Below are 13,292 nucleotides of genomic sequence, written 5' to 3' on the forward strand. Positions count from 1 at the left end.
AAAAAAATGTAATTGAATATAAGAATTTCAATAACAAAAAAATAAACAGAATGACGATACACTGATTTGATTTATTTATTTCAAACAGCTGTAAAGGGATAGTCCATGAAAGTTTTAAATTTACCAAAAACATATACAACCGTTATATATTAAAACCGATTTAAAAAATTGTCTAAATCGCTCCATCATTCCTTATTGGCTTTATTATTTATAAATTAAGGAAGTAACCAATAACAAATAATCTGACTTAATCATGTATTACTTAGCAATACTGTAAAGTTTTGCGTATCTAGCTATAAAATTTTTATTACAACAAAACTGTACAAAACATGAACATATTTAAAAAAAATTAAATTTATCTCAGTAAGATAATTTTTTTTAATTTGTTACGAAATAAAGTCCAAATATTCCTATACGCGAACAAAATTATCAACACCATTTATGTGGTAAAAAATAAAATAGTTTTGTTAATTTTTCAGTTTATAGTAAAGGAACCCAACTCATTGAGGTTTGAATTTGAACATCTTTACCCAACCGACTTCACAACAAAAAAAACGTTTAAAACCGGTTAGACAGAAACCAGCATTTGTAACTATTAATGTAACATTGTTTATTCCGATGATATTATTTACATGACGCATACTTATAATAAACTATTAATTTGATCTAATGATATAAATTATAATATATTAAAATTATATTTCTTTAAGTTACAGCGAAGTTGAAAATGATTTTATTTTTTTTTTTTTATTTAACCGAGACCTCGCGAATCATCCGACCCTTCGAAAGAAAAGGTCAACGTTTAGTCAGATCAATGTAGTCCACACAAGAATTAAAGTCCATATATTAAAAAACAAGTTCAAACACAAACGAGATCCTTTGTTGATTATTTTGCAAAAGAACAACATTCTTTTGTTAAATCAATGTCACAGACAAAACGGTCGAGCGTCTCATTCAATATGAATCATTTAAAATATCCGCCGAGAGAAAAATTTTATACAAAAATAATTTTTAAATGGACAATGTTTACCAATTAACAGCCGCCGGTTTAAAAATATATTTACAGTTTCGCAATTTTATATCCCAACATATTTAAAATCATGAGCTCTCATTGTGAAAGTGATAATGACATTGGGAATTAAAACCGATGCATCCGTCCCATTGACCGAGAGCTCGGACATGAAAAAAAAAATCAACAACGCCGCCCAATAAAAACGTAAAATTGCCGACACTGACATTATCCTATTACGTCATCATTCCATTCATGAAAATGTTCCCCGGGTATACAATCACGTGGACACGTGTCAAACGACACCATTAAATTTTTCGGTTAAAAATATTAATTAATTAACACGAAGGTAGCGAATTAAAATATTTTTATTGGCGGCGTAAGGCGAAAAGTTGGGAGTTAATTCGGTGGCCGCGATGGCATTGTTTGCGGGCCGCATACGAGCGGTGGTAAAAAATACAGACAAAACCGGCTGGGAGCAAAAAAAACTGGGACCGCGTGAGGCATGCCGTGATATAAAAATAAAAAACCATCGGACGTCCGTAATGAAATCGAAAGGCGGTTCGTCGATAGCTATGGGAAAAAGGTAAAAGAAATGTAACACTTTCACGCGTGAGAATTCTGGCTTTTTTGGTAATGTTCACGAGAGGGCCGGTCGAGCTCTCCCGCGACCTCACTAAGAAAAACATTACGTATGTCAATTGAACTAACGGATTATTGATCATTGTATGTGAAGTCCATCACCTAATTAAAATATTTTTTCATTATCCAATGCCACTAAGGAAATATCATATAAAATTCATCGAAAATAAACGAAAATTTTAAAGTAACCGGCTATTAATTTTAATTTAAATACTAATTAACGTGCGACACCAGGCCGCTCTAAATTGTCCGCTTTGCACAGTTTAAAGGCTTAGGCTGCTCTCCCAAAAAATATTCTTTAAAAAACACTCCATTAATAATAATTTCTCCCACTCCCATTTAATTCGCTGTAAAGCGAAAATTTCAGTTGATTATGTAAACGGCTAATATGCCTTTGTTTTAATCCTACATTTGTTTAAGAGTGTACTGTGGATGTGAAACAATGTCCCTAACAAGGCTGTCGTTAATGGAAACGAAAGCCTTTACGAAGATATTTACTTTTTAGTGTTAAATTCATATCACTGGTTCAAATTTTTTCCTATATCTTATTCTCATATATAAACAAGGTTTTTATACCAAATCCTAGTTGAAACAAAATATAAGTATAATATATATGATTGGACATATATATAACGACTTAACACACACAAAAGACTTTCCAGAGCTGAGACCGAAAATTCCAGTTATTATCGCATAATGAAAATACGAATTTGAAGGAAAATTTGAAAAGGGTCTCATTATACTTCATCACCCCACGTAATATAATAACCCGCCCACTCCGGGGTCCTAACAGCCGTCCCTTCAAAATATTCTTTCAACAAATTCACCTCACCCTTTAGAACAAAAAAGAAAACGCTACATCACGGTCATTTTTAATTTTAACCCTAACGACGCCATTGGAGGCATTTAACGGACGCCATTAGGTTTTTACTATCTGTAACGTGTATCTTTTGGTAAACGGTCAGGAATAATCCTAAGAGACGATGGCTTTTATCAAAAAAATGTTGAAATTTAAATTTAGATGAACGTATGTCCTTTCTAAGACTAAAAGAGATATTCTTCAAAACGACTATTTAAAAAATATTCTAAACAAAATATCTCCATTTTAATTTTCAAAAAAGTAAAACCTCCTAACATAATCAAAAAAAAACTAAGTCAACTATAGAAAATCATTGCTTGAATTCCGTACGTGATACATTAACTAAGATGTATAAATATTATTATTAAACTCATTTCCATATTCCCCTCCGGGTGTGCAGAAATGATGGACACGCGAGTAAATGGGCCGAGTAAAATTCCGCCCGAGCACATTCGCCAGACATTAAACGCGGTGCTTGAGAGATTTCAACTTAATTACAGCAAGTAAACGTAAAACGCTCACTGCGATGTTTTTTCATTAGAACTAAGAATGTCTGGCTTAGCATTTCGGTGTCGGTGTAAAATTCAGTGTACAAAACGAAATTAAAACGTACTTCTCAGGAACTGAAATATTCTTTGCATGAAGCAAGTTGTTATTTTAAAAATAATCAAAGCATATCAACGCAAAAATAAAATCTGTTTCATATATTTTCCTTCCGTGACTAAAGCAAAAACCTCCAATGCATACCATTCTTCGGCTTAATGAGTAGTAAACAAGCGGGGTTTGGTAAATGAGGCATTATTTGCCCCTAACCCGTCGCTATTTATTCCAGCCTTACTAATTGATGTCGGCTTTTTCCTATATTTTGTTTACTCTCCTAATAAATTACTGTTTGCTTACATAGGCTGTTTTCTTAATTTTTTGATACATTTAAATCATTTATTTAGAGTTTCTGCCTTATCATTAGAGGCATGAAGTAAAAACTACAGTGAGCTTATTAAAATTGCTTGATATAAATTCAGTAGGAAATCAATAGCTATAAGGTATTTTGCTTTCAAAATAGGCCTTTTTTAAACGATGTAACGCCTCCATATAAATTGTGAGTAAAATTTACATGTGTCGACTTAACTCGCCCCTCTGGAGTGATTGATGATGCATCAGGAAATTATATTAGAAGCGGGAAAACTGGGCGTTTTTCAACCCTTTCACAAATTATCTTCGCATACCTACTTTAAAATAACAGACATATTCATATAATTACAAAATATTGGCCTTAAAACTCCTTCACCTAAAACATAGTGAGATTCGACTAGAATTTACTACAGCAGAGGCCTTTGAAAAAATATATGTATACATATGTATCTCTGTATATTTTGCGTGATAGTAACTATATTAGACATTTATAATAATAAACACTTTTTTCACGTCATTTTCACGTCATTGACGATAACAATGTAGTTTCAGAATACATATTCAAAAAACTTAATACCTAACAATAGGATGAGTTGAAATTTTTGGCCTATTTCTTTGTATCGCAAGCGGGCTTAAGGGAGGGAACGTTCATTATAACTTGAGATCACAAAACGAAATGCATCTGTTTTTCATTTGATATATTATAAAGAAATGTAAACAATATTCTAATAGATCATCTTACGGTTCAATAGCATTATTTGAACTGTTATATAGAGCCAATTTGCTTCCGTAAATTGGTCAATGAAGCCGATCGTTATACAATATAGAGGTCTGAGCTAAATACCACTTGAATAACATCCATTGCGCGTTTAGTATTTAGATTAAGTTAATCTAGTTGAATGGCTAGCAATGTTTAGTGAACGGGAATAGTTTACGATGGGCTGGCACGTATGGTTCTTGATTTAGGCTATTATCAATATGTCTGATCTAGACTAAACAGTAGTGACAGCAGAAATATAGAATAATAATTTTTTAAAGATTTTTATGGTTTCTTAACATGTAAACCATTACTGCTTCCTTACAAAATGAAAAACTTGTTTATAAAATATAAGATAATTTATACTTTAACGGTTTTGCATCGTAGCTTTCATGGTTATTATTAGTCTCTTTGAAATACAATTTAGTCCCTCAAAATCACACAGTTCAGTTCAGTCTAAAAAACAGTTTAGACCTTCATCCCCCGACAACGATACATACATACAAACAAAAGTACTGTCGTATTTTTAATATTACTATTGATAAATTATTTATGTTTATTCGGGATTTTAAAATTAAATATTCTTACATTCTCATTAGGTGAGTAATTGCAGAAGGTAGGTTCCAAACAGTTTTATTTGCCTCATTTAAAAAATTGTAAACCCTTATGTTTTCATTTAAAAATCTTATCCTTGGTAACCGTAGCTAACTCTCAAAAAATTTACATGAACAATGAACGTATAGTATAATTCAATCAAATGCAAATTTCAAGTAGCATATTATATATTTGTTCAATAAATTCTAAACATATTCCGTCATTGAATAATATTTACTAGCAGTACACGACTCCCGTCACTCTCACTCTTCAAATCAAACAAACCAATTAGTACAACTCTACATAGAGTACAGATCTGCTAATGTCAAACGTTACGGGAATGGATTCTATGCAAAATAAAATGCATTTTCATTGATTTTTATTATAAAATAACTCATAACTAAAGTTCAAAAACTTATTTTCTTCAACGTCTGTCATGATTTGGATACAGAGCTGTAAAAACTAACTGTAAGATTAATATATTGAATTGTAATATTTATTTTATTTCACTTATAATTATTGAAATACAAAAATTTCATATTGAACAATAAATAAAGCAGGCTGCCATAGCATCATGGTCCATGTATAAACTTTAATTACAGTTTAGTCGCACGTGGTGTGAAGCACATTCAACTACGACACAGTTTCTTAGGTAAACCACCTGTTGAATATATAGCATAGTACAGCCTTCAGCCGAAAACTGAAGCACTCCGACACTAAACATGCATACATATAAAATAGTGTAACTAAAAATAAGAATTCAATAAAAAAAAATCGTAAATCTATTTTCTGCTACGGACAAGCATATTATTTTTATTTTAAACATTCCAATTCAAGAATTCGTTGACTCTTTATAAACATTTTTTTATATCAAAATATAAATATACAATAATAAGTCAAGATATCGAACAAACATCAATGAACCGACGCGTGAATTCTCCGTAATTCATAGCAGAATTTATCATAGTATGTACCGTTACGTCTAAGCCAGACCGCACATAAGCATATTATATCCTCTGTGGCTACTCTCGCTTTCGACAATTTGTACATAGGTCAAGGTCACTTTCACTGTCTTTGATTGGTTGTCTCGTTACAGTTACATAGTAAACAATGCAAGGCTGTTTGCTAACAACTACTACGATCCCTTTCCACTACGCCTCGCTTTGGTTAGATTTGATTCATAATCTCTATTTGTTATGTATGTATATTTGTATTTTTTGTACTATGTAACTATCTGTTGCAAAATCTAAATATTTCAATAAGATTTCACGTTTTTTTTATCGATAATTTTTTCAGAAGGATTTATTTAAAGATTGATTTTGTTTACCTTTCAGTGTTTTTTAAAGTTAGTTACCAATGACAGTATGTATTTAAACCCCTTCTATTAGTTTGCTATTCTTGCTTAAGCAAGTAATATTTTTATACTATCGTGAACATTTTCTGAGATTATGTTTTAGTTGTTAATTTTTCTTTATTTGAACATTATACGTTTCTAATATCCTTGCTGGCTGAATTATTTAGTGAGGTGGTTATTATTATAATTGCTGTCCTATTAGGTAAAAATTATAGGACATAAAATATATTTATATCATCCCATACGAAGACCCGGGCCGCCGCAACCCTTCCACGATTAAAGAAAATTATAACAGGGTATTATCGACCGAGTCCAAATAAGGCTCGGTTGCCAGGCAACGGCTAACCCTTCAGAAGCTGCGAAACGCTTACTTTGCGGGGGGCATATTCCCCGTTTTTCGGCATTGATCCAACATCAGCGCGCCTGCGTGATACACGAAAAACGAACTGAGAAAAAGCAAGGTCACGTCACTAGAAGTTCCTTTTTTCAAATCCGAATATTGAATGGAGAATCATAGCGTTCGGAAAGTGTTGCTTCGCTTTGTGTCTAGTTCAGTAGGACATTTTTGTTTACGGACCCGTCGGAACATCGATATCGATTTTCGATAAGATGAGTGATGTGGTCTACTTCCACGATTTACAGACCTGGTTAAGCGACGACTATATAGATCAAATCTTGGATGGGTCACCGTCAGGGAAACATCTTTAGAATCTGAAAAATCCTCATAAGTCTTGGGCTCTATGCCCTGGTATAGTCAAATGAAAGTCGACAGAAATATTTCAAATATATTCTTATTAAAAAGTATTTTATGGGAATTCGTATTGTCTTTTATCTCGTACAATTCATAATATTTACTGATGAAATAAATCAATAATAGTAGCAACTTATGCTATGATTATGAGAACTCTAACCCAAAATCATTACTCATAACTAACTGCCGGGAATAAAGTTCTCAGTTTTGTTATGTCATTCCAAAAACAGCAAGTCGTCTAAAAAATTGCATAAACGAGTTAACTGTCACATATAATTTAACTTAAACAAGAAAACATGCGTTTTAACGAACAGTTAAAATTAGTCATCAGTCATCTTAAATCACTAGAAAAAAAAATCCAGTTAAATCGAGTGCATACCCGAATTCCCACCAAGAAGTATAATCCACGCAGTATTTTACCAAAATCAAAAAGGACTGAAAAGTATTTACAATCAAAACTTTCAAACTACAGACCGTAGTTTACGTTAAGGCAGCCAGTGGTCACCGTCCGTTAGCAGCGCAGATTTGAATTCATAATATAATTAAAATTTAAATAACCCTCTAAAGAAAGTATGACATTAATTCTGGACGTATTCTCATAACTCTATGGGAACCGTTTCGCGTCCGCTAAAACTTTAATAAAGGATAAAACTATTATGATGCAAATCACTAAGACATCTTTAACATGCAAATAGAATTAAATGCTAGTAACAGGTGAGGTCACACAGATGACCCCTTTTTTATCTTAAAGAATCTAATTAGAATTGCAGATATTTTTAATTCTCACGGATCATTCGCGTGAAATTTCGTGAGATGCTGAGGGGGAAAACAAGACCAATTTAAGAGGTTGCCGATTTATAAAAATCTGGATCGTTCTATAATATATCGGGATGAACACGTCTACTAACAAAATAAAAATATAACCATCCTTTTGTCTGTATTTCCAATCTGTGTTCATTGAGCAGGATTTAATTGAAAATAGTTTTTCACGTAATGGTTTAAAGTTATTATAAATAACAAGAAGACATGTTTTTTGAACCTATTTTATATAGTTTTATAATCACAAAAACTATTCACTGGAGTGTACGAACGGTATGATCCTTTTTAAAAGATCAATAGATCAGAGGTCTTAAGCGATATGCTAATAGGGTTGGGGTCAGAAGTCTTGACCTTATTCTTATAAGGGTCATTTAGAATGAATATTCGTTGAACAGGTCCGGCTGACCCTTGACCCCCCATTCTCACGGTTGACCCCATAAGGGTCACAGAATTATGCGCATCTTGCACAGTTATCTTTCGTTGTGCTACTCTTCCGCCAGCGGAATATTATATTCAAATATGTAAATAAAAAATAAATAAAAAAAAAACTTTTACTAGGTTATTAAAAATAATTAAAAACGTGTGAAAAGCGAACCCGAAAAGATTTTTTAATTGTAAAATGTTTCTTTATATCATTATAACTTTCAAAACTTACTTAAATTACTAACTTGATAACTTCCATAATAAACTAATCTTTGTATATTCGCTATGAGACGATTTGTTTAAATATTTTTTTTATTTTATTTATTCTTTACATTAATATATATTTTATAATAAAATGTATTCATAGAAAACCGTACTGGATGAACTCAATTCATTTAATAATTGTAATATATAACCAAAATAAATGAACGCACAATATTTCATGTATATAAAGCTTAGTGTACACTAACATACAATTTATTTGAATAAACCATAGTCAGTCTTATAAAACACACACAACACTATGTGTAAACAACTGTTACATGTTTGTTATAATTAGTTAATTAATTTACTTCTAATTATTAGACGATACGATATGAAACTGTCAAACATTAAACAAAATCATTAGCGATTCAATCAGTTTGTCATTAAAAATTAAAATAAATAATAAACATCAAAATTGGTGATAAATTTTTGTCTATAATTATCTCATATTTCCGATCTGGGGCTAAGTACTCCAAAAGCCGTGATTAAACATTCTACGCCACTATTCATTATCTATACTATTACGTGTGTATAATATCACCCCCTAAAACATTACACGCAGCGGTCGTTACACCCCGGCCCACACCCTCATCATTTTTCTCCAGCAAGATAAAGACCAAATAAAAAAAGAAAATACTAAAAATACCGCTGTCCCATTCCACCATCAGTACATCCGGTTGGTGTGAACGGTGCCATGCCTAAGCCATGAACGACTCACGGAACCTTCCGCCCCGCCCGAGACGGCTGCCTCTATCCATCTCTTTCGCTTTTTCACACTTTTCATCAGACCTGTTCAGCTGGAAGAGGGTAGATGTGAATTAAAAACGACAAACGAGTTACTGCTCTATTGCAGTATGTATAAAGTTGTTTTTCGTTTGTTTAGTGATGATAACAGAAAATATTTTAGAATGAAAGCATTCCAGAGTGGAAGTCCCTCTCGCTCTCAAAAAAGCAATCTGTATGTAGCGCTGGGTTGGGGGAGCTAGCGGCCATGTTGCTACCGACGGCGGACGAAGACTAGTATTAATTTGGGCTTAATTCTACCCTCGATTTTAAGAATATCATACTATTTGTGTTGTTTATCGAATTTATTGTAAAAATCAATTATTTAATGATGAAATAAAAAAAAAAATCTCATATTTTTATATTTATTAAAAAGTTTTTTTTTTATGGTGAGCAATGGTAATGCTTTTCAAGGTATTTCGTTTAAAACAACAACTTCTGAGTAATGATTTGGTAACATTTTATTAATTACAAATAGCATACATTTTAAAACCTTTCATATTTTTTGTTTATTTTTTTTTCTTTTACTATTTTGTCTGAGAAATATTAGTACACAATTTATTATTATTTTTTTTTTTTTATAAAAAAGTCTCCTTCGATGTATCAAGAGTAGATTGAGATAATTCTAATATCAGTCGTGATACAATCAAAAATATATGTATATATAAAACGTAATAAAATAATATTAAAAACAGTTGCACACAGATTACTTAAAACAACTTGATATTAACTTATGTTCGTTCATTATAAGAATATACTTAAATATTCATACTTTTTTATTTAAGCTAAGGCTTCATTCACATTGGAATTTTGTTTTGTATATTTTTTAAATTATCTAATAAATAAAGGAATTATGTACAAATAAGTGAAAAATGAAGAATTTCAAAAAGCATATATGAAATTAGTTGTGAGGTACACTTGTTATATAAATAGATATAATAATATATATATATATATATATATATAAATAGACATATTGAAAAATTCCAAACATAAAAATCTCACCCGACGTTTGCTAACTTCTTGTAAAAAAAAAAGTCATTATATTTTTCAGTTTTCGTAATCACATACTATAGAATTCTGAATTACGAAAAATTTATTCAAATTTAATAGTAAGATATGTTACATTTCATGATACGTAATTTTTTTTGCAACTAAAAAAAAATTTCTTATATAAATTATTACAGTGAATCATTTTTTATGTATAACATGATATTAAATTTTTTTTTAATATTTTCATTAACATACATTTTTATAACACTTTATTGTTCTAATAAATAAACATTACTTTAAAATAAACAAATATATGCAGGAATTTGCATTTTCTATGTATTCGCTAAATAATTTAAATCTATGTGACGTAATAATATTTTTTTTTTATTTTATCAATATAAATACTAATATTTTTGAATAGAGAGAACTAAGACGTGACCTATCAAATTATCGTACAAAATATTAAAGCATTAACATCTGGACCAATAAAAATTTCCTAAAAATCACATTCCGATACTTCATCGTATTCACTAATTTTCAAAAGAATATTGAACAGAAATTACTAAACTTCCTTCCTAAACATTTACTTACTTTTACTGTAACTACTATAACATAAGTAAAAATCATTTTCATCCACAATATAAACGGTATCCAAAAAATAAAAAAATAAACATATATTTTTTTACAACGATCACAAATTGGTTGAATTTTATAGCTATCATATTTAAACTGTAAATAACTGATGAGTTTGCCCCCGGGATTAGTTTGTTGGTCGTCATCACGACTCGATACTGTTTAATGAATTAGAAAGTTGCCAATTATGATATTGTTGCTGAATTTAACATTTTGTGTTCACAATCTTGTCCCCGGACACGCTTTATATAAACATAGACACACATGTATTTAATAAGATATATGTACGAAGAAAATAATGGAAATATTGGAATAATTTTTTGTTTTTTATTATTCGTTGTCAGTTATTTTGTAAGTTCACGCGAACTTTTTTACTTATAAAGTAATTTTGTATAAATTTTAATTTCCTCGGATATCGTTTAAATGACGTTAAAATTTTTATTATTTCTATGAATTTATGTGTTCTAAAGATAATAAAAATTTACGAACTAAAAATGTTACATACGCATTTGGATAGTAGATATACTAATGTCTTGTTATTCGTTAAAATTAAAAAAATATATATATAGAATAATCTGACCTGTGCTTGAAACATGAAAAACAATAGATAAATTCCAAAAAAAAAAAACTCATTAATTCTCAAGCAACATTCTCAGCTTCATGAAAAATCTTAAAAATTCACAATATTTCTTATATCGTTTTACTTAAACGAAAAACTAATAAAAAATTTCATGGAACCAAAATTTTAAAGCAAATGCTTTCTATAATTTTGTTCTTGCTCCGTTAACTTATTTGATTAAATGAAAAGAAAATGTATTCAAATTAATACAGTCAGTACTTTCCTACTAATAAATGAGAACTCATAATAAACCTTATGTTTTTAACAGAAACACCAGAAGACGTTTTTATCAGAGTAGTACAAATTTAAAACGTCATTGTCTATGTTGACTTCAATTTTAGTTAAATTCCGCAGCAAATTTCTATTGAACTGAACGTGTCGATAGCAAAATACTTGAAATATTCAAAAGATACGGCTTCTGAATTCTTTCTAAAATTGTTAAAGTCGAATGTAGTGATTTTTTTTTGTGCAAAATAACCAATATACGTGAATACGAAACTTAAATAGAATCGTTACCATTTGATTAGTATGTAACGAGTAACAACTACACTTAACATTCTCTATCAACAATAATCGCCAATCCGTTTTTTGTTATTTGTATAAAATGTTATAAACATTAGATAATATTTTTCAAATTAAAAGTTTGCTGTTTTGGACAGTTCAATACTATAAAAAGTATTATAAAGAACCAATAATGTTATTTTTCAAAAACATTGTGTTATTTATATAATGTTTTAAAGCCTGATTAATATAAATAAAATTTCAAACAATTATACTCTCTATATAGGGAACATTACATATATATATATATATATACAGTGAAAGTATGTTTATTAACATAGAGCAACGCCATCTAGTGTTGAGCGGATAAAACAAAAGTTTTGCAAAACTTCTAAAAGTAATCTATTTGACGCATTATTCATACAAATTAGTCAATCTAAATATAATGTTTACCTCTATTTACATACTTTTACGTTTTTTAAAGTATATAAAAAAAAACTTGTTATTTCGGCTTCTCAGTGATAGATGGCACACTCAAGCGTAGTTTTAATTGCATATTGTTAAAAATCTGTTTTTTTTTTCTTGTCATATGTACCCAGAACAATTTATTGTCAAACATTTTTTTATTTATAATAGAAATATTTAAAAAAATGAAATATGTTCAGTTCTACTACTCAACCAGAGATGTCACTACTGATAAACGTTAAATTCTTGTTAGACTAACAAAATGCTCATTCGAATTAGAAACAATTTATTTTATATCGGTTAAATATTCCAAAGTAATGTTTAAAAAGTAAGCTTATTAATGGGCATCCAAAATAATAATTCCTATTAGACATGATAATCCGTCAAACACTTCATATACATTGAGGTCAAGTTAAATCAAGCCTTACACTAAAGTACACTCGCTAAAATTCAACAATCCATAACCGCTTTGCACACAGCGGGATACGCATTAAAACAAAACGTGTAATTCAGTCTAAATCAAATTATCTTCAACGAATGTCACCGAAACGGCATGAAGACGCTCTCTTCGAGCAATTAACGAACACCCCGCACCCAACAACCTACACCCTACACCCCAGCATCCCCTCAATCTTCACCCTTTTCTGATAAAGATATGTAAATGTTCCGAAATAGTTCGCTGAATAAACACTATGGACGGTTTGGTTCGTATCTAAATTTATAATATCGCCTTTATCGGATACCGCCATTACAGAACTCGTTTAATATTATGTATTACTATGTAACACATATAATTATTACTAGAAAAATCCGTGTAATAAATTGAAAACTATAATAATCATGATAGAGGCGGCTTCATCACAATGTATTAGATACCATCTCGCTCAATTAATCACGCGGATCGATGGTCGCCA

Source organism: Danaus plexippus (genome assembly GCF_018135715.1).
Source record: "Danaus plexippus chromosome 18 unlocalized genomic scaffold, MEX_DaPlex mxdp_20, whole genome shotgun sequence".
Classification (NCBI taxonomy): domain Eukaryota; kingdom Metazoa; phylum Arthropoda; class Insecta; order Lepidoptera; family Nymphalidae; genus Danaus; species Danaus plexippus.